Below are 22,743 nucleotides of genomic sequence, written 5' to 3' on the forward strand. Positions count from 1 at the left end.
GAGTTGACTTCTTTGGTCCTGTTCCCAAAGTATATTACCAGCAACATACTAGGGTTCAAGAATCCCTACAACCCAAAAATTTCTATGATCCAGGTAGCCCCATAGCCTTGGACATGGAACCTCCCCTAACCATACCTCGTCAATAGATTAGAACTGACCCAGGATTAGAGGTCATCAAATATAATAATGAGTATACTCCATACCACAAAGATCTTAAGGTCCTCTGGTATCTTCCTAAAGATGCGTTAAAAAGGAAGTGGTACACCAGTACCTATTCTAAAGATCAACAAAAGGAATTTGGCAGACTATGGAAAGCTGATATGAAAAGACTTCGATGCGACATCAAATTCTGTAGGTGGTTTGAACTCACTAGAAGAATGGAAAACCAAAATAAATCCCTTCAAGTTATCATTAATAAATGGTATACTCAGAGTAACAAAGTAATTGAATCAGTTACTCCTCTCCTTGAAGGAATAAAAATTCTCCATTCCAACGAAATTCTCAATGCTTCTCCCTTCAAGAAGAAGCATGATAGACCCCTATCAGCCCCTGTCAACAGAGACCTAGCTAGGATAGTTGAACAAAACAAGTATACTAATAAGGTCCTTTATACTATCTCCTGTCAAATAGATGATGCTAAAACCACAAAAATTTCTTTCAGCTAACCCACTCTAAAGAAGAGTATTCCAGGCCCTAGTCTAACTACCAATCCTATCTTTAAAATTCCAGAATTCCAAAAGGATAAATTCCCTACTGTCAGCAATGACTTCAAAGTTTCAGGAAAACTCCTAGAACAAATCAATGAGACACTCTCCAGGTTTAGCATATTTGAAAAGAATAAAGGTAAATGTAGCACCCAAAAGGATAAGAACTCCCTTTCAAAACTTACCAATAAACATTTTTCTACCAAGAAAAACTACTACAAACAGCCCTCTCATCCAAGCGTCCAGTTTGTGGAAAACCCTTACCTCTTCACCTCAAATCATGATGGTAGAGGCATCACTGAATAGAATGTTGATGGATTGGAAGAATACCAAATCTATAACAAACTCCATGAAATCGGCGTCTTAATTATGGATTTTAAAATTAGAGGAGCTTCTGACAAAGAAGCAGCCACCATGATTGTATCAAGATTCACTGGTATGATAAAGCATTGGTGGGACAGTTATTTCACAGATGAAGTTAAGAGCCTTATCTATGAGGCCACGACCATGGAAACCGTCGTTGTCAAAAATGAAAGTGGACAAGAAACCCTTGAGCAAATTGTGAAAGAAGACGCTTATGCTACCCTCCTATATGATATAGCTAGATATTTTATAGGAGAGCCCAAGTCATTTCAAGATAGGAGCCTTAAAATTCTTAACAACCTCACCTACAAGGATTTAGCAGACTTTAGGTGGTATAAAGATACTTTTTTAGTCAAAATTATGATTAAACCTGACTGTAACAATGACTTCTGGAAAGAACGTTTCATTAGTGGTCTCCCTCCCTTGTTCGCAGACAAAGTTAGAACAAAAATCAAAGATAGGTTCAAAGGAAAAATCCCTTATGGAATATTAACTTATGGAGACATCATAAGATTCATTACCACCATAGGAGTGATAGTACTTCCAAATATAGGTGAGGAACCTACTGTCAACATTTTGGACTTGCTAACCTTTCTTCTCCATTTAGTAAGAAACATAGGAAAAAATCCTATAAGTCTCATAGAAAGTCCAAACCTAGAAAAGAGTCCTCAAAAAAGGAGTCCTATAAATCTAGTAGAAAAACTAGGAGAAAATCCTCTAAAAATAAGGATGTTTGCTGGACTTGTGGTAAAACTGGCCATAGAGCTAAAAATTGTAGATCTGGCAAAAAGAATAAGATCAACCAATCAGGTCTCTCTGAAGAAACCAAAGAGAAATTATTCTCTATAATGGAAGACTCTTCAGACTCATCCGATACTTTCCGCTCTTCTAGTGATGATTATAGCGACAAAGAATTTTTCAACATCGCTTATGAATCCGATCGGTCTCAGTTTGGCCATGATTGTGCTTGTAATGGCACTTTCTGTACTTGCACAAAAAAGACTGTTAATGTCATCTTTGGAAAACCTAAGGAAATCCTGTTTGACATCATAGAACACATACAAAATGATGAGGCTAGAAATAAATATCTTCTAGAACTCAAAAGATAGATGCTTTCTCAAGAGGAAAATGCCCCCAGACCTATCATTCAGCCTTTTAGCATGAAATAGATTATTTCTAGATTTTATAAACCTACGAAACCTTCTATAGCTAATCTCAAGGGTGAAATTTCCACCCTCAAAGGGGAAATCAGAGACCCAAAAATCAGACTCGATCGAGTTGAACTCAACATTCTTACCGAACAAGTTCTAAAAAATATGTTCGTTCTAGAGCATGATTCCCCACCAGAATTACCTAGAGCTTCTCCAATGATCAATGATCAAAATGATCACCTTAAAGAGCCAGGATCATTCCCCGACTTGGACTCTTCCTCTACCTCAGGTGCTACTATAATAGACATTAAATCTTACAGCAAACACATCATAGTAAAAATTGTAATAAACAAAGACTTTGTTCATAACAGAGTCTCCCTTTTTAATACTAGAGCCGATAGCAATTGCATCGTCAGAGGACTTATACCCTCCAAATATCTACAAAGAAGCACTTTTCGTCTATACTCCGCCACTGGAGAAAAGATGAAAATCGATTACAAGCTTTCAAAAGCCCATATCTTCAACAATGGAATTTGTCTTGTCAATGATTTTGTCATTACTGAAAGTATCACTGAAGATATCATTCTAGGAATACCTTTTGTTAATCAATTTCAACCTTGCACAAGTAATTTTGATGGAATTCGCACAACGATATTAAATCAAAATCTGTTCTTCCCTTTAGTAAGGCCCCTCTCACAAGAAGAAGGTAACCTTATTAAAGAAAGAACTACTTTTAAAATTAACAGACTTTCTTCACATATTTGTTTTCTTAACCAAGAAATTCAAATAAAGCAAATTGAACAAATTTAAAAAACCCCAAAGGTGGTGAGTTAAATTGCTGATCTTCAAAAAACTTTCAAAAAAAAATTTTGTTCTGAATTTCCTAATGCATTTGGGTAAATAAAGAGGCATTTGCTAGAACTTCCCTACATTACTAGATTCAATGAACAGGCTATCCCTACTAAGGCGAGATCCATTCAAATGAACCAAGAAATGATGGAAATCTGCAAAAATAAGATAAACCATTTATTAGAAAATGGAATTATCAGACCCTCTAATTCTCCTTGGATTTGTTTGGCCTTTTATGTAAATAACAGCGCAGAAAAGGAATGAGGTACTCCTAGGCTTAGTCATAAGTGCTAAGAAAATGAATCTTTTCCAGACATCTATAAGATTCTTAGGGCATGATCTTTATCAGGGTAGTTATAAACCTATTTGTAGAGCCATAGAGTTCTCCTCCAAATTCACTAATGAAATTAGCGATAAAACCCAGCTTCAGAGGTTCTTAAGAAGGCTTAACTGTAAAGTTAACTTTATCCGTAACATTAGTCAAGTCTGTGAACCTCTTTTCAAAAGACTTAAAAAGGTTCCAAATCCATGGAGCTCTGAGCAAACCAGAGCTATCATTAAGATAAAGGAATTACTAAAAGACCTTGCTTGTTTAGGTATCCCTAACCCTGAAGCCTTTATGATTGTTAAAATTGATGCTTCAAATCTCGGGTGTGGAGGTATTCTGAAGTAAAATATTGGCAGTATTTCCTCTGAACAATTAGTCAGATTTAGATCTAGAATCTGGAATTCCGTCCAAAGAAATTACAGCACTATCAAAAAAGAAATTTTATCTATAGTGCTATGTATTACAAAATTTCAAGATGACCTTATTAACAAGGAATTCTTACTTCTAGTAGATTACAAATATGCTAAAGAGATTTTACAAAAGGATGTTAAAAATCTAGTTTCTAAACAAATATTTGCTAGATGGCAAGCTCTACTATCTAGCTTTGATTTTCAAATAGAATTTATCAAAAGATAAAACAATTCCCTTCCTAATTTTCTAACAAGAGAATTCTTACAGGGCCGTAATAAGACCCACTACAATAGGGAAAATCCCAGTCGGGAGCAAACAGGAATAAACAAAGATGGCCAGACCATTTGACAATTCGTCAGCCCTGCTGAATCCGTTAAGACCATCAATCCCTCAAAGGCCTACACTAAAACCGAAACTACAGTTACCATTTCAAAACAAATATGCGGCTTTGGTAGAATTTCCAAAGTTTCCTCCACCAATGCCAACTAGATTGGTAAATTTGAAGACTAATAAATCTTTTGATAAAGGACAATCATCATGTTTGTCTGTTCAGTCAAAGCAGAGCTATACTATGAAGGCTCTTGAAACCTTCGCACAGGCTGTAGATGCTACAACAGGCAAAACAACAGTAACAAATCCTCCCATCAAAGAGGAATTCAAATTCCTTACCTCTTAGGTAATGCCAGTTCTTGCCCTTGATAAAGAATATAAAGGATATCCACTAGACCAGCTAATAAAGCCAGTCTACAATGATAAGAACTTTGTGGATATGGAGAGTCCGCTCAAAAAAAGGATATACTATGAAGTTATCCTGGTCGACGCTGACTCTATCGAAGTCAAACATTCCATGAACAAAAGGAACCCAGAATACATCGACTATTCTAGGTTCACCATCAAAAGGATATTAACACCTTTTAACTGGTTTTCAGAACAACGGCATACCCCAACTGCCTTATCGATGCCTCACAGGCCTCAAACATATAATTGGTATAATTATAAGTCTACATGATTTAATTTCTTATATGTCAGACCAGGGCACACCTGGTTTATTAAATATTATCTTGCCATGGTAAAAGCTATTATCCCTAGATGGTTGTATGAATGGTGGATCTATTTTGGTGGAATCAAAAAAATCCTCCTGCTACAATTCATTAATAGGTTCAATGATTTTTGTTCAAAAGAAGGGTGTGTAACCTTCCCAGAGCACCTTCAAATGTGTAAATTCTTTATTAAAAAGCGAGTTTCATACATTATATCTTAGAACTTCACTAAAGGAGAACAGGCTTGTATCAAATATTTATCCAAAGAGATAAAGGTCAAATGCTGGACTCCCAAGCCGGTAGCACCAAAGACTCTGGATAAAGGAAAGACAGCTTTACCAGTTTCACCACCACATAATGCTTACCCAAATTTCTCGATGGATATTAGTGATCCTAACATCATGGATGTTTTAACACTTAATGTTAAAACAAAAAATATGAACAGTAAAGATAATACTAGAGAAATAGCAATTATATATAGAGTATATTATCGGCTTATGGGTATAACCCTAGCTCCCAAAGCTAGAATCACGAGCCCTAGTGGTGTTACAAACCTTATAGAGGTAAAGTTTTTAGGAGTTGAAGACTGGACTCACCCCAACCCCAGTTCTTACCCTACCAAATACGTCCATAGTAGGTTTGGGTTGTGTCCTTATGTTTAAAGGTAGATTCATAGCCTATGCCTCCAGATAGCTTAAGCTTTATGAGAAGAGTTATCTAATTCATGATCTTGACATAGGAGTAGTAGTATTTGCTTTAAAGAATTAAAGGCATTACTTGTATAGGGCGTATGTAGATGTGTTCACAGATCACAAAAGACTTCAGTATGTGTTCTCTAAGAAGGATTTAAATTTTTGTCATAGGAGGCGGTTAGAGTTATTGAAGGATTATGACATAAGTGTTCTATTTATCTAAGCAAGGCCAATGTAGTGGCTGATGGTCTCAGTAGATTGTCTATAGGTAGCTGTGCTCATGTTGAGATGGTAAGTCGAAGTTAGCACAGGAAGTCCATCAGCTTGCCCGACTAGGTATCCATTTACTCGCATCTGCAGAAGGTAGTGTACGACTGAAGAGTAGCTTAGTGTCATCTCTAGTTTCCGAGGTAAAGGGAAAGTAGGATAGGGATCCCAGTCTAGTTAAGTTGAAAGAATTAGTGACAGATCAGAAGGTGAAGGTATTTTTCCAAGGGGCAGATGGTGTGTTACCCTTTTAAGGTAGAATGTGTGTGCCTAGTGTAGATGATTTAAGGTAACTAATTCTTGTACAAGTGCATTGTGCATGTTACTCTATTCATCTTAGGGCCATTAAGATGTACCGTAATTTGCGGGAGATCTATTCGTGGAGTGAGATGAAGAGAGATATTATAGATTTTATAGATAAGTGCTCTACCTATCAGCAAGTTAAGGTTGAGCACCAGAATCCTAGTGGGTCAATGTAGGAGTTCAATATTCCCATTTGGAAATGGGAAGAAGTAAACATGGGCATTGTGACAAGTTTGTCTTGTACCTGTTATTAGCATGATTCCTTTTGGGATATCATAGATAAGTTGACTGAATCAGCTTATTTCTTGCTAGTCCATACCTCTTATACAACCAAGGACTATGCCAATCGCTATCTCTGAGAGTTGGTTAGGTTGTACGGTGTTACCTTATCAATCAACTCAGACAAAGATGCCCAATTTACCTTTCTGTTCTGGAGAGCATTCTAAAAGGGTCTTGGTACCCAAGTCCATCTCAGAATATCTTTCCACCCTCAAAGACATGGCCAAGTAGAATGGACCATTCAGGCTCTTATCGATATGCTGAGAGCATGCATTGTTGATTTCAAGGAAAGTTGGGTTGACCATTTTTATTTGATTAAGTTCGCATACAATAACAACTATCATTCCAGTATTTGTATGGATCCATTTGAGGCTCTCTATAGTAGGAGATATAGATCTCTAATTGGTTAGTTTGAAGTAGTTGAGGCTGCAGTAGTAGGGCCTAACATAGTGTTTGATGCCTTAGAGATGGGTCAGTTGATCAGAGAATGGCTTAGGGCTGCCCAGAGCTGACAAAAATCAAATGCTAATGTGAGAAGAAAGGATCTTGAGTTTGAGGTTGATAATTTGGTGTACTTGAAAATCTCTCTCACGAAGGGTGTAAAGAGATTCGGCAAGAAGGGGAAACTCAGTCACCGATATGTCGGTCCCTTTAGAATCCTTAATTATTTTGGAAAGGTAACATACGAGCTTGAGTTGTCTTCGGTTTAGCCTCAGTACACCTAGTATTCCATGTCTTATTGTTAAAAAAGTGTATTGGTGATCCACCTGTTGTTGTTCCCTTAGAAAGTATAGATATTAAGAACAGTCTTTTCTTTGAGGAAGTTCTTGTCAAAATACTTGATCATCCATTTTGTAGACTAAGGAACAAAGAAGTTCCACTAGTCAAAGTTCATTGATGAAATAAGTACGTTGAGAGAGCCATTTGGGTAGCAGAAGCAGATATGCGGACCAAGTACCCTCATCTTTTCTCTGCAAATCCAGATTAAGTATAAGGTACCAATCTTCTTAATATTTTTTTCTCTGTCATGCTCAATTGAAGCCGCACATCATGTTCATGTCATTCGAGCATTCATTAATTAGTTCAATCATGTAATCCATGCATCAGATATGCATATTTAGTGTGTAATCTCAGTCCAACAGTTTTCCTCATCTTAACCAATTTTGATATAGGGACGAATGATCCTAAAAGGGGAGATATTGTAACACCACATACTTCCCTAGCATAATCTAAACCTTAATAGATGAGTATTCATTTATGAAATTTTTGAAACGCTCATTATTTTTTAGTTTAGAGCCCGCCATTGCGTAGGAAATTCAATTAGCTTTCCAATGATATAAAATTTTGTCAAATTTAATAACAAAGTAAGAAGTTATGGGGATTTTAAGTTTCATTCGTTAAAAACCATCATTTTAACTTTTAGTGTATCACATAGCAGGCCAATCTCCTATTTAGTAAAATCCAGTAAGGATCTACGATACTGGTGCGTCGCGCCTTAGGTCAACTTAACAATTGTCCATTTCCAGTGTCGAAGCACGATACCATCGTGTCACAATGAATTATTAGGTCCAAATTAGTGGAGGACCATGATTTCCCCACATCGCGCCATAAAACAATTTCCCAATTGTCTGATTCTAGTGACACAACATGATAGTGCCGTGTTGCATTAGCCCAAAAAATTAGGATTTTCAGTTAGTTCCGAGTTTTAATTCCAAGGGCTTTGAATTACTTTTCCCTTGTCCAAGTCAGCCCCAAACACAAAATTAAGTCCATAATAACCTAATTGGGTATTATTCAAATCAAATTTTCCTCAAAATCAAGAACATTCTCTCAAGTAGCAAAACCCTAACCTTTAAGAATAAGGTTCAAATCTCAAGACTCTCCATCAATCCTTCTAAATTCATCATCCCAAGTATGTTAGATGTTCATCCAATGATTTCTTTCATCCATGGAGTCCAAGTAACCTATTGATATTTCATGTTTTAGTCATTCCAAGGTTATTTGATTTTAAATTATGATTTCATCCATTAATCTCCATTGTTTTTATACAGTGTTACCATGAAATTACTGTTATTATTTAATCCTTCGTATTTTAATATTATTATTTGTTGAATTAAACCATGATTTATTGCTATTATGCTGAATTCATACTATTCCTACAAGTTCCATGACATTTCTATTATTGTTTTAAACCATGAACTATAAGTGTTTGATAAAATGCCTACAAGAGTAATTTATTTATTAAGAGCCTTCATATTTTGAACTCCACGTTTTAGTGTTATTTTACTATAATTGTTTTAAGCCCTGGGAGTTGAATACTAGAAATCCATAGCTGTTTATTTAGTCTTGTGTCAGTACATCACAAAATAGTCTTCAGAACATACTATGAGAATTTTTAAAAAAGTCAAATATCAGTCAGTTAAACTTAGAATAGTTTAGTATTTCAGTGTCTTTCAATTAGGAGTAGGATTTAGCACCGAATGAGTATAGGGATGGCGACTTCCCTTCAAATAGGCAGAGTCGTTAGTAGTAGTCCCTATACTCCAGAACTACATAGCCAGCGTAGGGTATGAGAAGTCACCTATCAAATTAGGCTTGACTATCTCACAGGGGTCACCCGTCAGTTCAGGTTTGGCACCCTTATTCCTTTTTTCATTATATCAGTTTAGTTGATGCATAAGCCATCATTAGTACACATCGTACGGTATTAATACCCTTCTAACTAGGTTTACAGGTTGGACCCCGATTAGCTTGAACTAGAGAATATTTGTTAGATAATACCTCCCACAGTCTCAGATATAGTGTCAGTTACCGTCCTAGCTCAATTATTCAGTCTTAGAGTTGTTTGACCAAAGCATACGGATTTTAGTTATTTCTGTATTTTAGTTTACAGATTTTAGTCGGTTCATGTTATATGCTTGTTCATGCATCCTCAATATTTATAGATTTTGATGAATTTTCAGTGTCTACAGATTGCATGCTTTTTATTCAGTACTCCATATGGTACATGCATATCTAGTTAATTATTATTATTACTATTCATGAGACGATGCATATCAACCTACCTCATTCAGCATACTAGTACATTCAAAGTACTTATCGCATACCTTTTCTTTTGTTCTATGATGTCTCATATCATAGGTGCTAACGTTTAGTTCCTGGATCACACCTAGAGTCTCAGATCATCAGAAATATAGTAGCCGTGGTGAATCCTCATTATCCGAAAATAAATTATACTACTTCATGTCTTTATCTTAGTAGTTAGTAGAGTTAGTTGGGGCCTGTTCCATCAACACACAGTATTCAGTTTAGAGGCTTTTTAGACACTATAGTTAGCTATTCAAATTTAAGTATTTTTCCAAATTCATAATTCCATAGTCTTTTCATTATTGAAACCTTATGGCATTTCAGTTATTCTTCTGCATGCATGATTATATTATTCAGTGCTCACAACAAGTACCAACTCATGGGCTAGATTATGGTCCCTCAGGACCATAAGCATCGTGTAACGACTAGGGGGTTATCTTGGGTCATTACACCTAAACCCATGAATCCATTTGATATTCAGATCTTTTTGGGTTTAGCCAGCTACTACAGGAGGTTTGTGGAAATTTTTTCTTCTATTGCTACTCCATTAATTAGGTTGACTCAAAAGAAGGTGAGTTCTTGTGGTTTTATGTTTGTGAGTATAGCTTCGAGAAACAAAAATATAAGTTGACTTCGGCTTTGGTCTTGACTCTACATGAGGGTAACGATGGTTTTGTTGTCTATTATGATGTAACCAAGGTAGGATTAGGTTTTGTGTTATGCAACATCGCAAGTTGGTTTCTTATGCTTCTAGACAGTGAAAAGTTCATGAGAAAAATTATGCACCCATGATTTTAAAGTGCTAGCCATGGTATTTGTATTATAGATTTAGTGACATTAGTTTTATAGGTTCCATGTTGATATTTATTCTAATCATAAGAGCCTGCAATATGTGTTCACTTAGAAGAAGCAAAATCTCAGTCAAAGAAAATGGCTTGAGTTGCTCAAGGACTATGATATAAGTCTTTTCTATCATCCAAGTAAAGTTAACGTGGTTGCTAATCTCTTAGATGGTTTTCCATAAGAAGCTTATGTTATGTAGATGAGGAGAAGCCGGATTTGGTGAAGGATATTCACCATTTAGCTAATCACGGAGTTTGTCTCCTACATTTTCAGAATGGTGGTGTGACTGTTCAAGAGGTGGCAAAGTCATCCCTTGTTGCTGAAGTAACGAAGAAGCAAGTGTTGGATCCTATTCAGATGCAAATCAAGAATGATATAGGTAAGAAGAAAATAATAGTTTTTGAGATTGATGGTGATTGTATCTTGAGGTACTAGGGAAGATTATATGTTCCTAATGTTGATGGGTCGTGAGGAAAAATTTTGGCCAAATCTCATAAGCCGCATTATACTATTTATCCTGGTTCAACAAAAATGTATCATGATCTTAAGAAAATTTATTGGTGAGATAATATAAAGCAGGATGTGGCAAACTTTACGGCTAAGTGTATGGTGTGTAAGAAAGTGAAGGTAGAGAACTTGAGGCTAGGTGGGTTAAGTCAGGATATAGAACTACTGGTGTTGAAATAAGAGAAAATTAATATGAATTTTTATGGTTCTTTCGAGGTCTCGCCAATAGTTTGATTTGATTTGGGTCATTATGGATAGGATGACTAAGTTTTCACTTTTTGTTTGTGAGGACTAATTTCTCCTTTAAGGATTATGAAAGATGTTCATTGAGGATATAGTGAAGTTGCATGGTACTTCAGTTTCAATCATATCTGATTAGGGTACCCAGTTCAAGTCTTTCTTTTGGAGGTTGTTCCAGCAAAGTTTTCGGACTATGGTGACCCTTAGCACTGATTTCCACAAGCAGATAGATGGGCAAGATAAAAGGATAATTTAGGTCTTTCAAGACATGCTTTGAGGTTATGTGCTTGATTGTGGTGGTAGTTAGGTTTACCACTTGCCTCTCATAGAATTTGCCTATAACAACCATTATCATTCTAACATTGGTATGGTTCCATTTGACGCCTTGTATGGTAGGAGGTGTAGATCTCTTATTGGGTGGTTTGACGTTGGTGAAAATAAATTTTTTGGTACGAATCTGGTCCACCAAGACATGCAGAAGGTGAAGATGATTACGGATAGGATTAAGGCCATCCAAAGTCACCAAAAGTCTTACGCAGATATAAGTCGAATAAAGTTGGTGTTCAGTTTTGGTGATTGGGTCTTCTTAAAGGTGTCTACTATGAATAGAATGATGTGGTTTGGTAAGATTGGGTAGATCAGTCCTCGTAATATTGGTCCGTACTTGGTTTTATATAGGGCTGGTAATCTTGCTTATAAGTTGGAGTTGCCTTCTAGTTTAATCTCTATTCATCTAGTGTTTTATGTTTCGATGTTGAGGAAGTGTGTGGGTGATCCTTCAACAATTTTTCCTTTAGAGGAGTTTGGTATTTTGTATTCTTTGTCCTATAAGGAGGTCTCGGTTTAAATTTTGGATCGGCAAGTCCGTCAGTTGCAGACTAAGGACGTGGCTTCCATAAAGGTTCTTTGGAGGAACCAAAGGGTTGAGGAAGCTACTTGGAAATCCGAAGAGGACATAAAGTCCACGTATCAGTTCCTATTTCTCATTTTGGATAATCGTGCTTGAGTTATGTGTATTCCTTAACATCTTTGTTTTCTAGTTTTGTGAAAGGAAATGGTGATTTCCTTAGCATCTTTGTTTTCTATCTTTGTTAAAGGTAAGTGTAGATATATGTGGAGTCAAATTGTGCTAATAAATTCCTTGTCCTGTCATTCAAGGATGAATGATCCTAAGGGAGGATGTAGTACCCCAGTTTTTTGTCTAGACTAGGACTCACCCCATGAGTCATAAGGTGTTTTGACATGTCAGGTGACCCTAGTCTTAAGGTGTCCAGTGAATGGATTTTGAGTTTCAGTCCTGGGTTCGACTTTGGGAAAGAATTTATAATGACACAAGATGAGTCCTTGGGATCGAATCGTAACCAAATAAAAAATTAAGTGGGAAAGTTCTGTTTTGAGTACGAGTGGCTCACTCCGAGTCGTAAGGAATTTTTATGAGTTGTTCGGTGCAAATCCTAGGATTTTTAGTGTTTACAAAATTGGGTTATGTGTTTATTATGATTGGACACTATGAGTCATAGGGTCCCATGATGAGTGGTACTAATTGACACCCCAAGTAGCTCTCCACATAGGCAAAGCTATACTCACAACTCCCGTCAACATGAAACACAATAACAAGATGGAAAGGACTTTGAGGAAATATAATGCAAGACTCTCCAACTCTTTAAAGGTAACTCCCTATCAAAATAAACTCAACTATACTTCTTTGCCTCTTTTTAGGGAAAATGACAATTTGACCTATATCAATTCATTTACATGCCGCTTCACAAGAAGGAAATCCGACACACAAAAATTTCAAATTTGCAACAAGGGATGTTAGTTCAAAACACACTCTCTCTCTCAAAAAGACTCTCTCAATGTTAACAAGTGCCATACCATAGGCTTGCCCTTATTTTCAGTCGCCACTACAATGACTACACTTGGTTAGAAATCTTGAAGGACATATTGAGCTTGTATATAGTTTCAGGGAAAGGGTATGGTATAATTTAGGAACAAAGTGATTGCATAACACTATTTTCACCCAATTTTTGACCATGGACAACTTCTTTTGCTTTCAAAATTCACACGTGCCTACCTTTCCCTCCTTGTTTTACCCAATTCTTTGAAAGCATTTTCTTTTCAACTAATTATCTTTCTATCTCATGCTATACCTTCATTTGATGAGTGCTTTCTTTTTCACTTTTTAACTTTTCTTTCTTTTCTAAGCATCATACAAATCCATTTACATTATCATGGGCCAAGGGTTTCCCTTCAAAACTTACCACCCCCGTCTGAGGTATTGGGCCACAATTTTCATCTCTGAGTCAAAGAGGGTAGGGTTTAAAAAGGGAAACATTGAATGGTTTGAGGCTTATAAAGTGGTTGACAAAGAAAGTCTTGAAGGCTCAAAATGACTAACTAAGGATACTATTCTATGTATGGGTAGGCTATTTAGGCTAAACTGGGTTTCTATTTCCACAAAGAAGGCCTAAGATCTTTTCACCAAACAAGTATAACCACAATTAGCCTTGAGAGACTAACATGGAAAGTTCTAGATGGTACAAGTGTACATAAGTGTTAGAAAATTATGATAACCATAAATGGTATGGAAATTCCATCAAGAGGCTCAGTTTTAGTTCCCAACAGAGATAAAATAGAGTATTTACCAACTTCAACAAGCTACCAATCTCAGAGTCATAAAAAGGTAAAAAATTGTTACATAATTGTTCACGTCCATGCCCTTGGTTTTCAAAAATATTTGAACGAACGGGGATGTTTCCATCGTATTTGCACCACACACAATATTCAACTTTCATGAGCGCAAACGATATGACTACTCAGACTTCTCAATAGGTTTAAGTGTGATCCCAAATCCAAAATACTATAGGTACTTTGATTTCCCTTGCATTTATCTCTCCGATGCTATGGGTGCTTAGACTTCCCATGCATCTAGGGATTAAAACACAATTAAGATGATTTTCCCATAAGAATATCATCACTCATTCTATCATAGGGAAATGCTCGTCTGATATCATCACAAACACAATAAAAATGACTAAAAATGAAACAAGTAAATATTCCATGAAATGTGGGAACCTTTAAAGTGCCTAAATATTTCAATCCAAACATAAAAATAAGAATCATTTAAATTAACATCACAAAATCCAAAATATCTCAATATTATTGAGCCAATGGATAAATATGGAAACAGGCACCCCCAACTAAAAAGATTGCAGTCAACCCACTGCTTAAATAATAAAGCATAAAGAGAGAAAAGGGGTGCTCCTTGTAACCGCATCAAGTGCTTCTATTGCTCTCAGATTTTACTTTATCTCTAACTTCATCAGAATTGGGCCACTCAGCTGGGGATTTATCATCACTCTCAACTCTAGAATAAGGAAGTCTGTCTAGGGGTTGGAGGACCTGCCAAAGGCCCTTCACCCTTTTCCATATCTTGGTAATAAACTTGTCTATCTTTTCCTCCCTCTTCTTCATGTTCTCATACGAGTCCCTAAGATCCCCGTGAGACTCTATAAAAGATGAGTTGGCCTTTTCAAGATTAGAAATGGTGGATCTCTATTCTTTCTTATCCTCTTGGTACCTCTCATAATTATACTGAGCCACATTAGAGTATTAGGTAGTAAAAGGCTCTCCAGGCCGTAAGGTAACCCTTATACAAGCTACCTTATTGCCTTTAAATCAACTGAGCTCTCATCAAATGGGCTAGATATGGATGTCCTACAAGACTTTGAATCCTCAAAGTTCAACTTGCCCAAGTAAATATTCCTTTCCTTGCTCTTGACTGGTGATCCCTCATACTGAATATTGAGAGGGTAAATGGGAGTTTTTAGGCTTACCTAACTGTCTCTGAGGTATACTTCAACCCTGTCTCTCTTGCATAACTCCGTAATTAATTAAGGTAATAAGAGATGCGTACCACAATGGGTCTCATCTATCCAGATTCTAGGTTCACACTCTTTTGCCTCAAATTGATCCATATATGCCTTCAGGAGACCATATATGTCATTAATCTATTCAGCTTCAAAGCGTGCCTCCTTCCCTTGGATGCTAATGACTGGGTCGGAGAGAGATACTACCCTAAGGTTAGCATTGAACTCCCGTACCGACTCCTCATTTACCCGACAAGGATCTAAGGAAAACATCTCCTCCCAGTGGCTATGAGTCTATTGTGGAATGTTGGAAGATTTTCTAGAACCTTTTAAAAACATATGCCCCTATCTGAGAAGCATTTCCCATGATTTAAACCTGAAAAACATGAGAACAACACTACAAAACTCATCCATAATACTTTTATACAAAACATTGCTAAGGTGTTCAATTAAGTTCATGGGATGGTTACTTGATAAGATTTGAGCATACAATGGACCTGTAAAAATTTTGCTTCAGGCTGAAAATCAGCCACTGATTTGACAACTGTAGAAGACCGGGCCACGATCATGATTGATATACCACAATTACGGTAACTGAAGTCAGGTCGACGAAAAGTCCAGAAGGTCCAAAACAACCAATTTCAATTCCAATTCATGTTCCAAAGAAAAATTTAACATTATGAACATAGAAAAAGGTTCCTTTGTACTTGATTATGCCCTTAGAATATGGAAAGATTTGCTATCAATTTTTTAGGTATTTGATCGAGCACCTGGTGTGGACAACCTAACTATTTGAATTTAAACACAACTTGCGTACTCAAGACTTCGCCAAATATTTACACACTACTTTTGATGGCGAACCGTACCACACAAGTACAAATAAGCAACAACCAGCAATGAAAAGTACAATTTTAGGCCCTCACTATTTTATGCATTCTATGGCCTACACATACACACAAAAGAGGTATTTTGAACTACATATCAAATAAAGGATGCATACGGGATGCAATGCATCACTTGGATGTTAAAACCATAATCAAGAGCAGGTGCAATTTGAGTGAAAATTTTAAATGGGAGATCGGGGAAAGTGGGAATATCGAATGTTTTTTCAACCATCCTTGATCGCGATAGCGGTCCATGTTCCATGATCGCGGATAAGCGGCTACCACGGCTGCAATAGCATAGGTGTTGTGATCGCGGTAGCTAAGGCAATCTTTGGTCTTTAATTTTCCCCTGCTTAGTCCTCTGCATAAAAATTTCACGCTTTCCCCTTCTTAAACTCATTAAAACACTCCATAGTTCCCAAAATGCATGGATTAATTGATAACAAAATTAAATATAATAAATTAAAAACAAAGGATACCAGTCACTTTCATGAGATCTATGGGTTTCCTCCTATAAAATGCCTTATTTATCATCGGGGTACGACATTCTTCTTCTAATAAAGTTGGATCCTCAAGGAACCCATCATTCACCTCTTAATCCACAACATCAATAACCTAATCCATGACATCAATAACCAATTCCACTTGAAGCTCCATAGGTTGTTTTTCTGTTTTGCACACCCGAAAGGACACTTCATCATTATTGACCCAAAATCTTATTACTCTTAACTCCACGACATCAATAGATCTTCTGGATTAATGAAAGGACAAAGAAGTATAATGGGTATTTCTTGGTAAATTTCACAATCAAGCACCACAAAATTTGCCAGAAAGATGGAGTTTTCCACCTTCAGCAAAACATCAAAGAAAACTCCAACTAGTCTATTAATAAATCGGTCGACCATCAAAAGTATCATTGGTTTCGGTGCATAAGTGACAAAACAAGGTTTTTAATAGATTGTATAGGGCATGAGATTGATGCGTGCACTAAGGTCACACAAAGCTTTTTCGAACTGGTGTGTTCCTATGGTGCATGGAATTGTAAAGGCACTAGGATGTTCTTTCTTCTCCGATATCACACTAATCATGATAGTGCTACACCCATGAGTCACTTCAGTGGTGCCACCCTCAACAAGCCTAATTTTTAAGATCAATTTTTTTATAATCTTAGCGTAGCCCAAAATCTCTTGAATTACCTCTAGCAATATTATTTTGATTGATAGATTACTAACAATGCTCAACTTACTCCAAAATTTTACGGGTAAGGTGTTCATTATCAGTAGCACAACTCTCATTAGGGTTGAATCCACCGGAGTGAAATTTAAACTCGGAGTACTATAGGTTCTCTAGTTACCAAAAAGGATACCTAAAGTGAATGCAAAAAGAAACATGTAATGTAAAGCGGGGGGAGGGGTTGGTTGGTTAAGATTTGGGTTGTATCAATATTGAGTCACACTCAAGCCGCAATAAAACTTTTGATTTAACATCAAATTTAGAGAAAATCTTGGGATTATGTCTACTAAAGAAAAAGGGTGCATGGGATCATGATAGTTTAGCATGAAACTTAGCTGTTGAATGCAAGATTGGCTAGGTCAAAAGTTTGTGTAGTTAGTTTGGCAACCAAATCTCAAATATTTTAGTCATCGGATCTTTCGAGAACCTAACAAGTGTGTCCATTATAATCACCAAAAACCTCAATCGGGCATCCCTATTACTAGAAAAATGCCCTTGATATGACCTACCCTCCTTTTTACACTTATTTCGTGGTAGTAAATAATATACTAACTGTCCACAGTTGCCTTGTTCCACTATCACACTTTTTCAAGGATGCCATAGGTTCCTTAAGGTTCACTCTCATCCCTTTTTCAAGAATTATAAAGGTTTTCAATAGTTTGTGTTTTTCACCTCTCAAACCCATTTTGAAAATTTGGGGTTTTCACCTACAAATTCTAACTATTAAACTCAAGCAATGATGGAATCCATAATCAACAACTAAAAATCATATAATCCCATCAACACACCTATAACAATAGGCACTTTATTTTAACATAATCCCAAGACTAGAGAAATTAGTTACTCATGAAATGGAAGAGAAGAAATATACCAAAGAATTCATTCAGGGCATCCATATCAATGTAGATTAAGGAAATCCTTCAATTCACACTTCAAGTTAACCAATTTTCTCTTAAAATTTTAAATACACTAAGGAAAGATGTGTTTTCCCTAAAATCTAGGGTTCTACAAGTTCTTTCAATTATTTTTTCTCTCTCCCTTTTTCTTGTTGTCCATAAAAAAAATACTTGGTTCATATATGGAAATTGGGATCAACTATGCCATTTCAGTTAATTGCCCCTGCTCATCAATCCTGCTAGGCTGCGATTGTTGTGAACGTAATCAGGGTCGTATCTTTGCGATTGTACGCATTGTGGCAATAATGGTAAGATATCATGTAATCGTGGTATCTTGACTGACCATGACTACGGTCTGAAGGTTGCGATCACAATAACTTAGACAATGTTCTGCTCTAATTCTTCAATGACACTTCTTTGATTTCTTTTGTTATTTAATAGCTCCAATAAGCATCTTTCCATCTTTTCATCTTAGTGCCTGTAAAATGTGGATATTAGTGTATTCAATCACAAACTATGTTTCACATATTCATTTAAAGCATCATAATATAAATGAATGTGGAGTGTAATTGAGTGGTAGATTCATGACTCATCAATATCTTCAACTTAAAGCCTTTCTTGTCCTCAAGAAACACTACCTCTAAATAAGAGACAATGCATATTTATGCCAAAAATAGATGACCCAATGATCAAATTAATTTTAAGGGTAGTCACCACCACAAGTTGCTCTTGGCACATGGGCCAAGCTATTATCATGTCACCCTTCCACATAATGCAATATAAAGATACAAAATATTTTAAAGGGAAACAATGTAACAATAACTAATACTCGAGAAGTAACTCACTTTCAACCATAACTAAACTATACTAATTTTGCCTCATTTCTTGGGAGATGAAAAAATCACCTACCTCAACTTTTTCACAAGCCTCCTAACAAGAAGGAAAATTTCACATAACATGCTATCAAGTATGCAATAAGGAATGTAAGTGCAAAACTCACTCCCTCACAATAACTCTCTATGCTAACAAGTGTTATACCATAGTCTTACCCCAATTTTCAATTGCCACTATAATGAAAGTAAATGGTTGGAGATCTCAAAGGTCTTACTGATCTTTTAGTGTAGGTTTAGGGTAGGATAGTCTATCATTTTAGGAATAACATGGTTACACCCTCCTTGAATAGCTACGTTACACTATTTGATCAATCCATTCACTATGAGCCACATCCCTTTTTTTCATTCTTTTGATTACACAAGTGACTACTATTTCTTCTTTGTTTTACCCATTTTCTCTCATTTCTTTTTCTTGCAAATTTCATACAATTCCTTCCCTTGTTGTGTCCTTTTTTTAAATTTATTTTTTAATGTTTAAGCACGTAGGCATTCACTAACACTTTATGGCCCAAGGTTTCTTCGTTCAATCTTCACCAACGTCAACTTAGGCTTTTTGCGTCAAGTTGCATTACTATGTTCAAGGAGTGTATGGTTAAAAAGAGGATAAAAGTTGTAAGGCTCTCGACATGTAATGTGTTTCCCAAAGAAAGGTTCAAAGACTCAAAATGGGTTGATAGGGATAACATTTATGCACGGGTAGGATTTTTAGGCTATAGTGGGATTCCATAAGTCAAAAAGATGGCCAAAGATCATTTCTCCAACTAAATACAATCAAAATTTAGTCTTGAAAGATAAACGGGGCAAGTTCTAGATGACACAAGTATACATGAGATTTAGAAAAATATACTCCCAACACATGGCATGTGGACTCTCAAAGGAGGCTCAATTTCCCCTCACACTAGAGGCAAAAATTAAGTATCTACTAATGTGTACAAGTCAAAATTTTGGAGTAAAAAAAAGAGAAGATGTTTGTTTCAAGGTTGCTCACGTCTATGCCCTTGATTTTGTGAAAATTTTTCAAACGGTGGGGATTTGGTTTGTTTTGTGCTTGCACCATGCACAATTTGCTAAATTATGGTAACAACCAAAGTCTTAGTCTAACATTTGGATTTTATAAAGGCAACCATATGGCTATACAGAATTTCCCATACGTAAATAATACGATCCCAGACTTCCAATGCCACAGATACTGAGACTTCGCTAGAATTTATAACCATGATGCCACGTGTACTAAGACTTCCCGCGTATCTAACGCTCAGCCAAATCATGATGTTTTTACTTAAAGAATGTAATCACATACTCTATCATAGGGTAAAGCTCGTCTAAATATAGAATACGAAGGTAGCCTTCGCACACCTTGAACTTAGGCACTTAAAGTTCCCCCACTGAAGCTAAATTAATAAGTACAAAAGGATAGAAGGGACTTCATTGAGTAGCAATCATACTATCCGGTTGATGAAGCGATCGTGGCCAATAGACTGCGATTGTAGTAACCAGGACTTAAATCCCCTATATTTGCTCTATTTAAAATTCCTGCACAGCTACCATCTACCAAGTTTATTTTTCCCTATTTTTTGGATATTTATTTGAGTTAAAGACACCTACCAAACATTAAAGTAAAATGGAATTAATGAAATATAGGTTTCCTCCCATCGAACACCTAATATAATATCATAGCATGACACTCCTTCTTCACCATATATAATCATTGAGACAAATAACTTCTACTTTGTCGACCAGAGGACCTTTAACATTGTTATGTTTCACCCTTTGACCATTCACCAAGAATTTCATCCTTACATGATCTTCAAACTCAATGGAACCACTAGGGTAGACATTCTAGATCAAAAATGGCCCCAATAATTTAGAACAAAGCTTCCTCTCAAAAAGTTTCAAGCGAGAGTTTTAAGGAAGGACACTTTCTCCGACATGGAATTCTAATAATAATATTTGAGCATCATGCCATTTCTTTGTTTCTCCTTATAAAATGTGGAGCTCTCATAAACCTTGAGTTGAAAATTGTCCAACTCGTAGAGTTTTGTAACTCTCGCCTAGGAGATTTCTCCCCAATTCATGTTCAATATCTTTAAAGGCCACAAGGCTTTATTCTCAAGATCGACGAGCAAATAGCACACTTTCCCAAACACTAATTGGTAAGGTGACATACCAATTGGGGTTTTATAGTCCGTTCTATAAACCCAAAGAGCATCGTCAAGCTACCGCACCCAATTGATGTGGCCTATATTTACAACTTTTTTGAGTATTTCTTTGATATCTCAGTTTGAAACATTAACATGGCCACTCATTTGGGGTGATATGGGGTAGCTACTTTGTTCTTAACTCCATACTTCTCAAGAAAGGCCCCAAATGCTCAATTATAAAAATGTGATCCTATATCACTAATGATGGAACTTGGTGTTCTGAACCGTGAGAAAATGTTCTTTTCCAAAAAGGAGGTCATGAATTTGATCACATTGTTAGGGAGTGCCCCAACCTCCATCCATTTAGAGGCATAGTCAACCTCTACCAATATGTACTTTTTTCCAAGTAAACTCACAAATGGAACCATAAAGTCAATTCCCCACACATCAAAGACTTTCACTTCGAGATTCAGTTTGAAGGGTATTTCATGTCTTCTAGAGATACTTCCTTGTATTTGGCATTGCTGACAAGATTTTATGCACTCAATGGCAACGTTATGCATAGTGGGCCAATAACATCCTTATTAAAGAATTTTGGCGGTGGTATGGATCCCTTCATGGTGACTACCATAAGGTCAGGAGTGGAATATTTCAAGGATATTATTTATCTCTACCTCTATACGCACCTCCTAATGACACCATCTGTGCACTTTCGATATAGTAATGGCTTATCCCAAAAATATCTCTTAACATCAAACAAAAGTTTTTTCTTTTGATAGTAGCTAATCCCCTTAGGAAGTACACCATTTGCTACATAGTTGGTATAGTCGGCATACCATGGTGCATTGTTTTTCATAATGGGACCTAACTATTTCATCGGAAAAAGCATCATCAATTTTAATTTCTCTATGCCTTTCATGATTACCTTCAAGACGCGAGAGATGGCCGGCCAATTAGTTTTCGTACCACTTTCAATCTTTTACCTCGAAATTAAAATCTTGCAGGAGTAAATCCATCTAATTAAATACGGGTTTTCTTCCTTCTTGGACATGAAGTATATATGTTCTGCATGATCCATGTGCAACACAACTTTGGTGCCTAAAATTTAGGGACAAAATTTTTCTAAAGCATATACAACTGCCTATAACTCACAGTATAGTTGCGTTGAGCGTCATTCAAGGTTTTACATGAATAATAGATAGGATAAAAGAGTTTTTCCTTTCATTGACCTAACACAAAACCTAATTCAATCCCACTTCCATCACACATTACCATAAAAGGGCATGACCGATCCGGAGCCATAATAATAGGGGCTGAAATAACAATTCCTTGAGGTGATCAAAGGATTTTAAACATGCCTCATCGAAGTTGAATTTATTCTTATTCTCAAGGAGTTTTCATATCGGGTGAGTGATCTTGTATAAATCCTTGATGAAACATCTATAAAATCCATCATATCCAAGAAAGATCCTAACACCCTTTATGGATATGGGGGGTGGTATCTTGGAAATTACTTCTACCTTGGCTTGATCGAGTTGAATGCCTTTCCACAATAACTTGTGGACCAATAAAATACCTTCCTTGACCATAAAATGGCATTTTTTCTAATTTAGGAAAAGTTTGGTTTCCACGCATCTTTCTAGGACCTTGCTTAGATTTAAAAGAAAAGATTCAAAATATCTCCCCACCATCAAGAATCCATCCATAAAGACCTCCAATGAATCTTTATCCATTTCCGCAAATATTGATAACATACAATGTTG

The sequence above is a fragment of the Capsicum annuum genome, chromosome 9, assembly GCF_002878395.1.
Source record: "Capsicum annuum cultivar UCD-10X-F1 chromosome 9, UCD10Xv1.1, whole genome shotgun sequence".
Taxonomy (NCBI): Eukaryota; Viridiplantae; Streptophyta; class Magnoliopsida; order Solanales; family Solanaceae; genus Capsicum; species Capsicum annuum.